Source organism: Pseudophryne corroboree, chromosome 6 (assembly GCF_028390025.1).
Source record: "Pseudophryne corroboree isolate aPseCor3 chromosome 6, aPseCor3.hap2, whole genome shotgun sequence".
In the NCBI taxonomy this organism is placed as follows: domain Eukaryota; kingdom Metazoa; phylum Chordata; class Amphibia; order Anura; family Myobatrachidae; genus Pseudophryne; species Pseudophryne corroboree.
In genome coordinates, this window is record NC_086449.1 from 616035251 (window position 1) to 616050699 (window position 15449).

The window sequence follows — 15449 nt, forward strand, 5'->3', positions numbered from 1 at the left end:
TTATAGTGGATGCCTTCTCCACACAGATGCTCCTGTTCATGTTTATTATTATTTATTTGTTGTATTTTTTGGGGGTATGTTGTTTTATATGCATATACATTCAGTGCAAAATAGATGTGTCAGTCAAGGGTAGCATCATTATGACATGACCAATATATGGTTAGCCCCGGTGTTATGTCTGTCTTGATTAAATCAGAGTTACAAGTGTAGTGATTAGTTCAGCCAGTGGGGGGCGCTGTGGGTAATGATAGTTATCTATATAAGTGATGTTACAGGTCCCTGACGGGAATTGTGGCACATTGTATATGCATAGATGTCATTTTACTGTATTCTGTTTCAGGTGTAATAGTTTTGTACACGTTTGTTGTCCCGATCTTGCCGCTTTAGGTGAGTGGAGGTGACGTGGCTGGGTTGCCAGGAGACAGGGAAGCCACCAGAGGTACGCCATGTCAGGTAGGCAGATCGCTCGGACGAGTAGGCCAATCGGTGAACCGCTGTTTGCCTGGAGGGTGTGGGACGCGGTACACACGTCACGGTCACGTGGCGTGAGGAGGCGGGACATACGCTACCATGGCAACAGACGGGAGACGCTCGTGGAGAGCGTGGCGATGCTGGATGACGTCACAGGCGGGCGTCCAGGCATCCTGGTAGCTTCACACATGCGCCCCCTAACAACACCTGGCGGAGCTCGGGTAAACGATTAGGACAGGTGAGCACACTTTGTTCATTTAGTGGGTATAAATAGAAGGAGCTTGGCATAATGGTTTGAACTACTCCCCTGAAGACGGCGGTAGCCGAAACGGCTGTAGGGAGACCCTGCTGGGTTAGATCCATATCGCCAGCATGACTCAGGACATGTGAGACTAGTACTATTGATGGAACTTTGTTTCCAATGTAACCCCTCCCCTAATGCTCTAATATAGGATTCTTACTTATCCCACTAAGGGATGGTTAGTTAATGTCTGTGCCTCCACCCAAGCTTAATATTTGGGCTTGCCTGGGTAAGCCTCTCTCTGGTAATAAATATTAACTGTAAATTAGTCTGTCTCATAAATGTATATATGTGTGCACCTTTTCTCACAATGTTATACCTGTTCTTCTGTTTGCAGTTCCAGGATCTCCAGATGGATTTTCAAAATTCACATTAGTATATGGTAAGTATAACACATGTATTTATTTATCACGAACATAGTGAAAAGGTGAATGTAGACATTTATCATCAATAAATTACAGTTTTCTATCTCATCCAACTATTTCCCTCACAGAACCTATACAAGTTATTTGCATGCAATACACAAAAATTACCTTAATGTTAGTATGAGTGTGACCCGGGTACTCCTAAAATAGTAGTGCACTACAATGGCCAATAAAACTCATAAAATGAAACAATACTTTTGAATAAATATTCTACTGACAAAGGAAAGGAGAATATTATTTTGCTACGGATTTGTTAGGGTCTCCTGCCCTGTGCTGCCACGTCGTCATGGCAACCGGGAGACAAGTGCTAGTGGAGTAACCTGAGCGCAGCTGATACTCCAGTTCGGGTCTTTTGCTGTGCAGTGGTTATAGGCTCTGTGCACGGCAGGGGATCCGGTGCTGGTTTTTGTGCTCACAGTCTGTGAGGTCTGAGTGGGGCGTGGACAGCACCTGCTTTATAAGGCCTCTTTTCAGGGTAAGCAGATGCTGCTGAATCTTTGTTGGTTAGTCAGTTCATGAAAGTTAGCCAGTACTGTGTAGCTTTGTATTTGTTTGTTGCTTACTGCAAATAGGCCTGGGGATTTGGTATTACACTCTGCCAATCCAGACCTAGCAGTAAGACTGGAGTCAGTCGTTTAGCTTGCTGGGGTTCTGTTACCACTCTGTGAACTTAGCAAGTTTGCGGCTGTATTCTAAGACTTGCCTGTCTAATCCTGTCTCACTGTGCTAGGTGTCAGGGGTCAGTTTAGTGGCAGTAAGCTAAAACCTGTGCACTGCAAGTGAGAAATAGGATTGTGGAGACTCTCCTTGTGTCTATCATTCCATCTCTGACCAAGGAGTTTACTGCCACACCCGTTGGTAACCCTTTAGGGTTTTGCTGTTGCCCTTAGCAACAGCATTTCGGGTTCTCTATGTATTAAAACACAACATCTTGCTTTTTCCATCTGTGCAGTTCTAATACAAAGGAGATACCCAGTTCCTTAGCCTCTGGGCTTCTCTGTTCACTTTGTGTGTATTTTGTTACCCTATTACCTTCTGTGTACGTTATGTCATATTCCCCAGTTTGTCTGTGAGTCCATTTGTTTTGCATAACAGTTCAAACACCAGTACATTCCTGCAGACACTGGAGTGCATAACAGTTCTGACACCAGTACTTTCCTGCAGGCACTGGTGTGCATAACAGGATTTTGGTGTTAAATATTTATTCTAAAGTATTGTTTCATTTTATGAGTTTTATTGGCCAAGTATCCATATCTGTGCGGCATTGTTGTGAGCAGTATATATAGTAGTACAGTAAGGTTAGAGATAAAAAATAATATAAAAAAAAAGGGGCAGACTAGATGGGCCAAGTGGTTCTTATCTGCCGACAAATTCTATGTTTCTATGTTACAGTGCTGCATTTTGGTGACCAACAGTATATAGTTGTACAGTACAGTAGGCCATTGCTGTATTTTGCAGCTCTGTGTCACTTCAAGTATCCATATCTGTGCTGCATTGTTGTGAGCAGTATATATAGTAGTACAGTGCAGCATTTTGGTGACCAACAGTATATAGTTGTACAGTACAGTAGGCCATTGCTGTATCTTGCAGCTCCGTGTCACTGCAAGTATCCATATCTGTGCGGCATTGTTGTGAGCAGTATATATAGTAGTACAGTGCAGCATTTTGGTGACCAACAGTATATAGTTGTACAGTACAGTAGGCCATTGCTGTATCTTGCAGCTCTGTGTCACTTCAAGTATCCATATCTGTGCTGCATTGTTGTTAGCAGTATATAGTAGTACAGTGCAGCATTGTGGTGACCAGTATACTACAGTACAATAGTCCAGTGCTGTTCACGCTGCTCAGTGTCAGCTCTCCGTAGTATCATCAGTGCTCAGTAAAATCAGTGCTCAGTATAATCAGTGATTGATCAGTATAATCAGTTCTCAGTATAATCAATGCGCTGTTAGATGTGCGCCCGTTTTCCGCCATTAGTGCATTGGGATTTAGACAATTGATGAAGTTATTGTGTCCCTGGTACAAAATCCCATCTAGATTCCACTTCACTAGGCAGGCGATAGCGAGATTTTACCAATTAATATCAGTGATTTATAATTAATTATTAATTACAGTGATCTTGCCAAATGATTCCAATGATTTTGTCATTTTCTTCCAGTGATTTGGACCAATAATACCATTGATAAGAACAAATAATTTCTGTGATTTTGTCATTTTCTTCCAGTGATTTGGACCAATAATACCATTGATTAGAACAAATAATTTCTGTGATTTTGTCATTTTCTTCCAGTGATTTGGACCAATAATACCATTGATTAGAACAATGCTTACAAACGCTGCCCGTCAGCCTGGAACTCCCTAAGGTATTTACCTGAAAAATTAATCCTTGCACTTGTGCTATAGTGCTGTAGTGGAAGACATTTCCAGGAAAGGGTAATTATTAACCCCGTTTGATCGGGCAAAACACATTATGAAGGACTAATCTTGCAATGGGACGCCAGTGACAGGTTAAGCGGAGACATTTATTCAATCATTTATATATTTACAAACTGGCATTTACTAATGAGAATTATGTGGCATTAACGGCAAATGAAATAATTGATTAATGTTTCTTATTAATTGGATATCTTTGTAAGAAATATTGGTTGAATTAATTATAAGTCAAAGTGGCTTTTTATTATAACATTTCACTAAACAAGGAATGCATTCTGGTTGAAATATAATAGCAATTGAGCTGATACATTTTATTGTGTATTTTAACAAGTGTATTTATTTAAAGTGTAACATTATTTGTTTCTAGTAAAAGAATATATTATAACAAGTCTCTTGGTTTTAAAGTAAAGGCAAACATTCACTCTATTACTACTGTATTTGGAGTCACTGAAGCGCACAGACACCTCCGATTGTATTCTAAAATCCCATCTAGATTCCTCTTCACTAGGCAGGCGATAGCGAGATTTTACCAATTAATATCAGTGATTTATAATTAATTATTAATTACAGTGATCTTGCCAAATGATTCCAATGATTTTGTCATTTTCTTCCAGTGATTTGGACCAATAATACCATTGATTAGAACAAATAATTTCTGTGATTTTGTCATTTTCTTCCAGTGATTTGGACCAATAATACCATTGATTATAACGAATAATTCCTGTGATTTTGTCATTTTCTTCCAGTGATTTGGACCAATAATACCATTGATTAGAACGAATAATTCCTGTGATTTTGTCATTTTCTTCCAGTGATTTGGACCAATAATACCATTGCTTAGAACGAATAATTCCTGTGATTTTGTCATTTTCTTCCAGTGATTTGGACCAATAATACCATTGATTAGAACGAATAATTCCTGTGATATTGTAATTTTCTTCCAGTAATTTGGACCAATAATACCATTGATTAGAATGAATAATTCCTGTGATTTTGTCATTTTCTTCCAGTGATTTGGACCAATAATACCATTGATTAGAATGAATAATTCCTGTGATTTTGTCATTTTCTTCCAGTGATTTGAACCAATAATACCATTGATTAGAACGAATAATTCCTGTGATTTTGTCATTTTCTTCCAGTGATTTGGACCAATAATACCATTGCTTAGAACGAACAATTCCTGTGATTTTGTCATTTTCTTCCAGTGATTTGGACCAATAATACCATTGATTAGAACAAATAATTCCTGTGATATTGAGGTGTTTGTGTCGCTTAGCTTAGCCATCCAGTGACCACAGTACACCTCTTTTTCTCTTTTCTTTGCATCATGTGCTGTTTGGGGACTATTTTTTTAAGTGCCATCCTGTCTGACACTTCCGTATATGTCCAGTGGTACTGCCATTTGATATAATTCCCGACATTACTGCCATATAATTCCAGTGATTTTGTCATTTTCTTCCAGTGATTTGGACCAATAATACCATTGATTATAATGAATAATTCCTGTGATGTTGAGGTGTTTGTGTCGCTTAGCTTAGTCGTCCAGCGACCACAGTGCACCTCTTTTTTTCTTTTCTTTGCATCATGTGCTGTTTGGGGCCAATTTTTTTAAGTGCCATCCTGTCTGACATTGCAGTGCCACTCCTAGATGGGCCAGGTGTTTGTGCCGCCCTCTTGGGTCACTTAGCTTAGTCATCCAGCGACCTTGGTGCAAATTTTAGGACTAAAAATAGTATTGTGAGGTGTTAGGTGTTCAGAATAGACTGGAAATGAGTGGAAATTGTGGTTATTGAGGTTAATAATACTATAGGATCAAAATTACCCCCAAATTCTATGATTTAGGCTGTTTTTGAGGGGTTTTTGGAAAAAAACCCACCCGAATCCAAAACACACCCGAATCCAACAATTTTTTTTATGGGATGTTTATCCAAAACGCGTCCGAATCCAAAGCACGGCCGCGGAACCGAATCCAAAACCAAAACACAAATCCCGAAAAATTTCCGGTGCACATCTCTAATATATATATATATATATATATATACAGAGAGTCGACTGGTGGCACTCTTGGGACTTGTTACCCTTGTGGTCTGAATATTTTATGGTAACAAGTCCCAAGAGTGCCACCAGTCGACTCTCTGTATTATTGGTGTGCAGTACACCTAGGAGGGCACCAGGGCATTGTGACATTTTTATGGAAGAGTGCCGACCCGAATTGTATATATATATATATATATATATATATATATATGTGAAAGGAAGGGGGGATGAGGGATATATAGCGACTAATGTGTTAATACAATATACAGTTGCCACTTAGATATAAAAAAATATATGTATTAATGTAAACATAAAAGAAACATTAAGGCATATATAAAAATGGGACAACAAAACATACACAGCTGGGCTAAAAACACTTAAATGAAACCTTAAAATTGCAATAAAACCAAGTAAAATGGATTTTCCTTATCTTAGGTGAGGTATGTGCAGGATTTTTCCAACGCGTTTCGTCTCAAAAGACTTCTTCACGGGATATTGGTTGGGATAATGTCACGAATGTAGAGATTAATTTTACAGTTGTGTGCAGTATTAACACACGAGGTGTGGTGTATTTTTTAACATATATTTTTTATGTGTGCAGTGTTTTTAGGGTCACAGACCATTTTTACAGCAACGTAGCATTTTGTGATTTTTTTATATTTTAATTGACTGTTTTATAACAACACTGTGGTGTGGAGAGATATAAGCACATTTATACTTTATTTTATTTTATTTATCCACCAAGTAATGTGTAAATATGTACTAGGCACTTTTGTGAGTAATCAAAATATTGAAATGAGTAAAACTTTATTGGCTCTCATTCAAGCACACTGATGTGATACCAAGCAGTCCAGCTCCATGACAGGTTTTGTCTGTTGCACAGGGTTACCGTGGCAACACAGCCGGGACCCGTGACGTCACTTCCGCTGGAAGTAGACAGCCCAGGGGGACGGAGCCGGGCCCGGGACGTGTGAGCAGCGGTGACCAGGATGGGGGAGACTACAGGGGTGAGTGTGCCTATATATGTTGGTAATTGTTCACTTTGGGGGTTATCCTGATGAAGGGGCTACGTGCCCCGAAACGTTGATGCTGTAACCTGCAGTTTTTGCACTAAAAGTTTGTTTTGCACAAGTCAAGTCTCTGAGTGCCGCCTTTTATATCTGCTATATACATGGAGGTGCAAACCTCATTGGAGGGCACCAGAGCCAGTTAACCCTTGGAGGTTTTTCGAGTGCCAGCCACTAAAGGGTATATATGTGTGTGTATATATAGTTTTAAACATAGTTTGCTTTCTGAACAATAAATAAGGACATAATTGATACATTATTCTTTAAATAAATCTATAAATTTACACTTACAGAACATTCAGTACAGTATTACAGTCACCGCTTTCTCCCTTCTCTGAGGTGACACACGCATCAGAACAGGCAAGATTACAGCCATCACTTTTTGTGCAGGCCCTTTGTGGGACTACACAAAGGGCCTGATTCATGATTGTAAGTAAAGCAAAAAAGCAAGCAATTGGACCGTTGTATATGTTGTATTGCAGGTGGGGCAGATGTAATATGTTCAGAGTTAGATTTGGGTGGGGTGTATTCAAACTGAAATCTAAATTGCAGTATATAAATAAAACTGTCTAACATTTGTGGGTTATATGTAAAAGCAGCTAGTATTTACCCTGAACAGAAAAAATATATCCCAATATAATTAAACAGAAAGGAAAGCTGGGGATTAGGGCTACTGGCGACACACCAACAACAACAAAAAATAAACGACATTAGGCAGCCACCTCATGGGTGTGTTGGAATAGCTGCTAAACTCTAATTACTTTTTAAAATGTTGACAGTAACATCCAACTCGTTGATAACTTAACTTGAAAATTTCAAATAGTTAGAATTCTCTTTCTATGTAAGGGCAGATAGCTCAATGAATAGAGTGTCTGACTGCAATGCCATATACAAAGAATAGACAGCGGCACTACCAGGAGACTTGAAATCATTAGATTTGTATTAGGTAAAGATACATTACATCAGTGTTCAGTGCTGTGCCCACTGACGTTTCAGGGCCAGACCAGCCCTTTTCTCAAGGTGGCAGCCTGACAATATATGAAGAAAATCATGGTGTTTTTCTTCATTATTGTGTGGGGCATATTATGTTGCAGGGGACATTACTGTGTGATGCATAATATTATGTCGGGTGCATTACTTTGTGAGGCATATTATGGTGCAAGGGGCATTGCTGTGTGGTGTATAAAATAGTGCAAGGGGCATTACTGTGTGGTGTATAAAATAGTGCAAGAGGAATTACTGTGTGTGTTTTTCTTTCTTGTAAGGTAGTCTTCTCCTGCAAGGCCACACCCACTTTAGTGGGGCAACACCCTTTCTCTGGTTATATTTTTTAATGTCTATGGGGGAGCGCTTTTTTTTACTGTTCGCACTGGACGCCAAAATGTCTAAACGTTATGACCAGAATATCTAAGGGACAGGATAACAGGGCAGATAGTACACTGTGATACAAAGTTAAAAAACAAACAACAAAACAATGATCCCATCAATAGCACAGTGAGGCAATAACACTCAGACTCATAATATCAGAAATTGAAATGTATACATAAGGGGGAGGGGGTAAACAAGGGAAGGGAGAGATGAGGTGAGACCCCTGGGGGGGTTAATGATTAAGGGAAAACATGCATCTTAAACCATACATCTCTTTTTGAAGACAGGAGATAAACATAGAGGCTCTTGGTTCAGCTTTTATCGATAGTATATAGACATTTAAAAGATACTGTATGTTTGTGGGGGGAATGGGTAAACCGTATCCATTGTGGCGTAATTTCCAATAATATTACATAACTGTAGATGACAGTCTATTGATTCAAAAATTTTAAATATGTGAGCTTGTGTAGGACGATTCAATGAATAGAGCCCATTTTGTATAACATGTACTTACAGCTGTATTCAAAACTGAAAGAGTGGATTGTCTTTCAAAAACTAAGTCTACATTTATTAATAAAGGGGGCTGAATGTTTCGTCTAATGACAGAATTAATTTCTACGTTTTTAACAGGCATACAAATCTCTTCAAACTTTGCCAGCAATATATCTGGGTCCTCCTTGTCTTACCCCTCTGCATATGTAAATGTGTCTGCTTTAATAACTGCTTCTTCCCCTCCCAAGTTGAGCATTGTGCAGGCTTGTACCTTGTTTAATTTGTCAGACAGTTCGGCAATGCGGTACACGGCTCATTCTCTCTTGAACTGCACCCATCTGTCAGCGATGTTTTCATCAAACACAAGAGGGTCAGTGCGGTGATGTCACCATGTAGATGTGCTTTATATCAGATAATACTCATGGACTGGGGTGCAGAATAACACATTTACTTGGTTTCATATCAGGAACTGAATTGACTAACAAGCAGGAAACTCCATCCCATCATGCATAGCCCCAGGTAGAGTCCCATCCTGCAGGGTCCTAGCAGGATACACATCTACAAAAGGGAATGATTTTTTATTTTCTGTACAAAGACTCCAGTTTTTTTAAATTAGAGAATAGGCATGCTAAAGGATCTGGAGATACTTTTAACTTACAAATGTTATTCAAAACCTGTATGACCTTATTCCAATATCTTTAAATTTTCTTGCAATCCAAAGGGCAATCGAGCATCAGCTACTTGACACTTCCCACACACACCAGATTCCGAGGAATCCATATATTTGCGTTGTACTGGGGAAATGTAGGCCCCAAATATGGTTTGGAAATTGACTTCCTGTAAATAAGCAGATTGGAGGACATGGATAGGAGAATTACAATATAGAAAAAGTTCCATAGAAGAGGACAATGTGTGAATATCAACCTGCGAAGCTGGAAAAGATTTGTCCCAGTGTATTTCATAGGAGGAGTTGACTATATTTGTGTAGATAAATTTAGTCTTATAAGGGTCGGATTGAGTATGATTATTGAGTGAAGCAATAGGGTCAGATGCAGAGGATGGAGGAAAAATTGGTCTCATAAAGTAGGTATAATTTCTTGTTTGTAGGTGCAAAGCAAAGACACCTCGGGTGCCGCCCAGGAAGAACCCACTGACCTAGAAGAGTGGGCCTGTACAGATTTTGGACACGGCAAACTTGCTGTGGAATAAGCATGCGGGATAGTAAGTCTGATCCAGTGTGCAATTGTCTGCTTTGAAGCAGGACACCCAAACTTATTGAAATAATAAAGAACAAACAGCGATTCCGTCTTTCTGTGATGAGCTGTTCTGTTCACATACACCTTCAAAGCCCTCACAACATCCAAAGACTTTGAAGTAGCAGAGGTGTCGGTGACAACCGGAACCACAATAGGTTGGTTGATGTGAAATGCAGACACCACTTTAGGAAGAAATTGCTGATGAGTTCTGAGTTCAGCTCTCACCTCATGGAAAATTCTATAGGGACTTTTGTGAGACAAAGCCCTCAGCTCCGACACACGTCTTGCTGAAGCCAAGGCCAACAGTGTGATGGTCTTCCATGTAAGATATTTTATGTCCACCTCCTGTTAAGGCTCAAACCAGTCCGATTCGAGGAACTGCAGCACCACATTGAGATCCCAAGGTGCCGTGGGAGGCACAAAGGGAGGTCGCATGTGCAGAACACCTTTCAAGAACATCTGGACCTCAGGGAGAGAAGCCAATTGTTTCTAAAAGAAAATGGACATGGCCGACATCTGAAACAAAATCACCAAGTAGGCGCACAATACCAATGATGTTGATGATGTCATTGGTTTTATGTTAATAAATTGTGTTTTTATCAACATCATTGGTATTGTGCGCCTACTTGGTGATTTTGTTTTAGTTGTTTTACTTTCAGGAGGCCGGCTACCTCCTTACCAAGTGGCTGCCATTATCAGTGCTATATTTGCACGACCCTGTTCAGCGCCTAAAAACCTTTTTTTTTGTTTGTATGGCCGACATCTGGACTTTTATGGAGCCCAGACGCATTCCCACATCTATGCCTGCCTGCAGAAAAAGCAGGAAACATACCAGATGAAATTCCACCGCAGAATAATTTCTGCTCTCACACCAAGAGACGTATTTCTTCCAAATACAATGGTAATGCTTAGACGTAACCCCCATCCTGGCTTGGATCATAGTCGGGATAACCTTATTAGGGATCCCTCTCCTGGCTAGAATCAGCCGTTCAACGTCCATGCCGTCAAACGTAGCCGCGGTAAATCCTGATAGACGAATGGGCCCTGTTACAGAAGATCCTTGCAAAGAGGTAGAGGCCATGGATCTTCGAGGAACATCTCCAGAAGGTCCACTTACCAGGCCCATCTTGTCCAGTCAGGAGCAATGAGTATTGCTTGAACCTTTTCCCTTTTTATTAGTTTTAGAATTCTTGGGATCAGAGGAAGTTGAGGAAACACGTACACCATCTGATAAACCCATGGAGTTGTCAGGGTGTCTATCGCCACCTCCAGAATGTTGAGTGGAAGGATGACTTGACCATCTTCCCTGAAACTGCACCCCCTGAGTGACTGCTCCCCAACCTCTGAGGCTTGCTTCTATGGTTAACAGAATCCAGTTCTGAATTCCAAACCTCCATCCTTCAATGAAGTGAGAAGACTGTAGCCACCACAGAAGGGAGATCCTGGCCTTTAGCTACAGACAGATCCTCTGTTGCATGTGAAGATGTGATCCGGACCATTTGTCCAATAGATCAAGCTGGAAGGGTCTTGCGTGAAACCTTCCGTATTGAAGTGCCTCATAAGAGGCCACCATTTTCCCCAGAATGCGACACCCGGGTTGGCTTCAGGACATCCCGAACCATCGACTGGATTACCAATGCCTTTTACCAATGGAAAGAACACCTTTTGTGACTCCGTGTCCAGTATCATTCCCAGGAATGGGAGCCTCCGTGTTGGCTCTAGGTGAGATTTCAGAAGGTTCAGAATCCACCCGTGATCCTGTAGGAGTTTGGTTGAGAGAGTAATGCTGTCCAGGAACCTTTCCCTGGACGGCGCCTTTATCAGGAGATCATCCAGGTACGGAATTATGTTCACTCCCTGTTTGCGGAGTAAAAACATAATCTCTGCCATCACCTTGGTGAACACCCTCGGTGCTGTGGAGAAACCAAATGGCAGGGCCTGGAACTGGTAGTGACAGTCCTACAGTGCAAACCAGAGATAAGCCTGATGAGGCAGCCAGATCGGAATATGAATGTATGCATCCTTGATATCCAGAGACACTAGGAATTCCCCCTCCTCCAGACCTGAGATCACCGCTCTCAGAGACTCCACCTTGAATTTGAATACCCCATAAGTACGGGTTCAAAGACTTGAAGTTCAGAAGTGGTCTTACCGAACCGTCTGGCTTTGGTACTACGAACAAGTTGGAATAATATCCCTTGTTTAGTAGATGAGGTGGAACTGGAACAATGACCTGAGTCTATACCAGTTTTTGGATGGCATGCTGTAAAGTTATACTTGCCTCTTGTGAAACTGGCATGCCTGATTTGAAGAATCTGTGAGGTGGGAGCCCTTGGAACTCCAGTCTATAGCCCTGGGAAATAAAATCTATGACCCAGGGATCCTGGTACGAATTTGACCAGATCTGACTGTAGAATTGTAGTTAGGATCCCACCGGACAGCCTTCCAGGCATTGCGGTCCACCGTCATGCTGAAGAATTTGAGGAAGCAGAGCCTGAGCTCTGTTCCTGAGCACCTGCTGTTGCTGGTATGTGTGGTTTACCTCTTGCGCCACTGGAGGACGTAGAAGCCCCTCTGGATCAGCCCTTGAAGTTGGCCGTCTGAAAGGACTGAAACTTAGAAGCTAAAGTCTTCTTGGTTGAGAGGGCTGCGGAAGGAAGATACGTAGACTTACCCGCAGTAGCTATGGAGATCCATTTGTCTAATTCATCTCCAAACAAGGCCTTTCCTGTGAATGGTAGGCCTTCCACACCTTTCCTGGAGTCCGCGTCAGCAGTCCACTGGCGTAGCCACAAGCACCTGCGTGATGAGACTTCCATAGCGGTGGTGCGTGCGTTAAACACGCCTATTACCTTTATGGCTTCCACCATAAAGTTCGCAGAGTCCTGTATATGCTGCAGGAGTAAGACAACATCCCCCCTAGATAGGGAATCTAACCCCTCAATTAGGTTACCTGACCATTTAGCAATGGCTTTAATAATCCACGCACATGCAATAGTGGGTCTTTGGGCCACCCCAGCAGCTGTGTACAATGATTTGAGTGTAGTCCCAATTTTAAGCTCAGCCGTGTCTTTCAGGGAGACTGCACCAGGAACAGGCAATACAATTTTACGTGACAGCCTATCGTGGATTTTCCCATTTTTTCCTATCCTCCAGAGGAAAATGAAAATATGAGAGCAACCTTTTAGGGATCTGAAACTTCTTATCAGGATTGACCCATGGTTCTTCAAACAGGGTATTCAATTCCTTTGACACAGGAAAAGTAGCTGAGGACTACTTTTTTATATTAAAATAAGATTCCTCACACACCTCTAACACCTTAACAGGAATGTGCAGAACATCTGATAGCCTTTATAAGAGCCTCTATTTCCTGTGACAGAGCTGCATCCCCCCCTTCCCTGAGTCCACCTCCCCCTCCTCCATGTCTGACCTGTCTGCAGGATATGGGCCAGAGATCGCTTTTGCGGACAAATGGGATGGGAGTGAGACGCTGTTTTAGGGACTGAGTCTCTGTTCATAAACTCATCCACAGTCTGTTTTAAGTATTGCGTCTCTTTCTCATTGCAGGACAATTTTGTAGAAAGAGTTGAGATCATTCCCTTAAGAGAATTAACCCATTCTGGTTCAACCCCGCTAGTCTGTGAACCCTGAGTACCCAGTACTGAGCTCCCTGGTGAAGAGGAACACTCTGCAGTACAAGAGACACACTCTTTGTCTGACATAATGTAAATGTGACAGCACACACACACACACACACACACACACACACACACACACGAAAGGTTATGCACAATTAACCCACAAAGAGCCCTTCAGGGAGACACAGAGTTGTTTGGAGCCAGCCCCCACCGTGCCCTTATCGCTAATGCCAAGCTTAACCGAGTACACTAATAGTCGTTGCCCCCCTACTATGACCCCCTGGTACTTCTGAGGTAATCTGGAGTCACACTGGAGGAGCTGCGAGTCCCTGTCCTGTCAGCGTTTGTGTCCACTGCAGAGGGAAAATGGCACCCGCTTTTTTTATATTGGCTGAGGAATCTGGTGCTTAAAATGGAGAAAACCATTTTAAGGCTGTTGTGCCAGTATGGGTACTGTGTACAGTGTACGGGGACGCATTCCACCCTGTGTAAAAGCCGCGCGTGTCCGTACCCTCATGCCGCCATAATGGCCGGCGCCCCGCTAGCCGCCCCCCCCCCCCCCCCCTAAGACCCATGAAGCAGGCAGGCTGGTGCCAACCAGCCCTGCCTGAAAATAACAAACATAGACAATAAATGCAGAAAACTCTTCAGGAGCTTCCTTCAGCGTGACCGGCTTCTCCGGTCACATTTTCTAAACTGAGTCTGGTAGGAGGGGCATAGAGGGAGGAGCCAGCCCACACTATCAAATTCTTAAAGTGCCTATGGCTCCCAGTGGACCCATCTATACCCCATGGTACTAAATGGACCCCAGTATCCTCTAGGACATAAGAGAAACAGAACTTTTTTTTCACTAAAATCATTTTAGATAAGGTTATATACATGTTCTTCACCTAATTCACTCATAAAAAAACTAGAGATGCGTGGGTTTGGATTTACTTGGATTTACCTGGATCTCAAAACGGCATCTTATTGGCTCTCAGATGTCACGTGTCTTGGATAACCAATAAGAAAAATCCAGAGAACTCGCATTAACTGTGTCGTTAAGAACCGAGTTAATCCTAACCCGCACATCTCAACAACAAAAAATACGACAATTTCTGAGTGGTTGTGGAATCATTTGAAGAAGATAAAATATTTTGGGGAAAATTATGCTTTTAATAACTGCTTTAATAACCTATTAACAATCAGGGGTGACATTTCCTATTGGCGATCATTGAAGTGATGTTTGTGATGAGAGGGCTATGGTTTGCAGCGTACAGTTATGAAAGTGATGAAGTATCTGTAATTTGTGCTCCTATATATCTAATCGGAGATTATTTGAATTTAAATGCTTGCAATATAGGCAGAGAGAGTAAAGGGAGTCAGCAAGAGGTAACATTTCAGATTTGTCTAAATTCATTTTATATCTGGAGAAAGTCCCAAAGGAGTAAATGAGATCAGGGACCGATCTAATAGGGTCAGAGACAAACAGTAACTTGTCATTAGCAAACAGCACAACTTTCAGGGTTATATGGCCTTGTTATGCCTGAAAATAAGGAGGACGCATGCAGCGCTGTTGCTATGGGTTCCAAAGCTATCGCAAAATGAAGCGGGGAGAGGAGCAGCCTTGTCTAGTTCCCTTCCAAATGAAAAACAGAGAAGAAAGGCATTGCAAGAGACTTGTGAAGAAGAGTTAGCGTAAAGGGTCTGTAATAAATGAATGAAGGGAGGGGGGAAACCAAATTTAAGCAGGGTATCAAATAATTGAGGCCATTTCATAAGGTTAAAAGCCTTATCAGCATCTAAGGACAATATAAGGCTTGTAGGTGGGAAATCTGATGAATACAGCAATTGTGACGCTACTGATGACATTCAATACAGAATGTCAACCCATAAAAAATCCAGTTTGATCAGAAGTAATTATTGTTGGAAGAAGTATTTTGACTCGCTCTGCCATAATTTTGGTTAATAATTTAGAA

The 15449-nt window shown here is 41.5% G+C and overlaps 1 long non-coding RNA gene across 1 annotated transcript in view; it reads left to right on the forward strand.

Moving 5' to 3' along the window:
- Nucleotides 1-3671: 3671 nt before the first annotated feature.
- The window catches only part of LOC134933118 (uncharacterized), a 34391-nt gene continuing 22613 nt past the window's right edge, over nt 3672-15449 (forward strand). The window contains exons 1-2 of the long non-coding RNA XR_010179615.1: nt 3672-3704; nt 6554-6677. This is a non-coding gene — a long non-coding RNA (uncharacterized LOC134933118). The remainder of the gene's footprint in view (nt 3705-6553; nt 6678-15449) is intronic.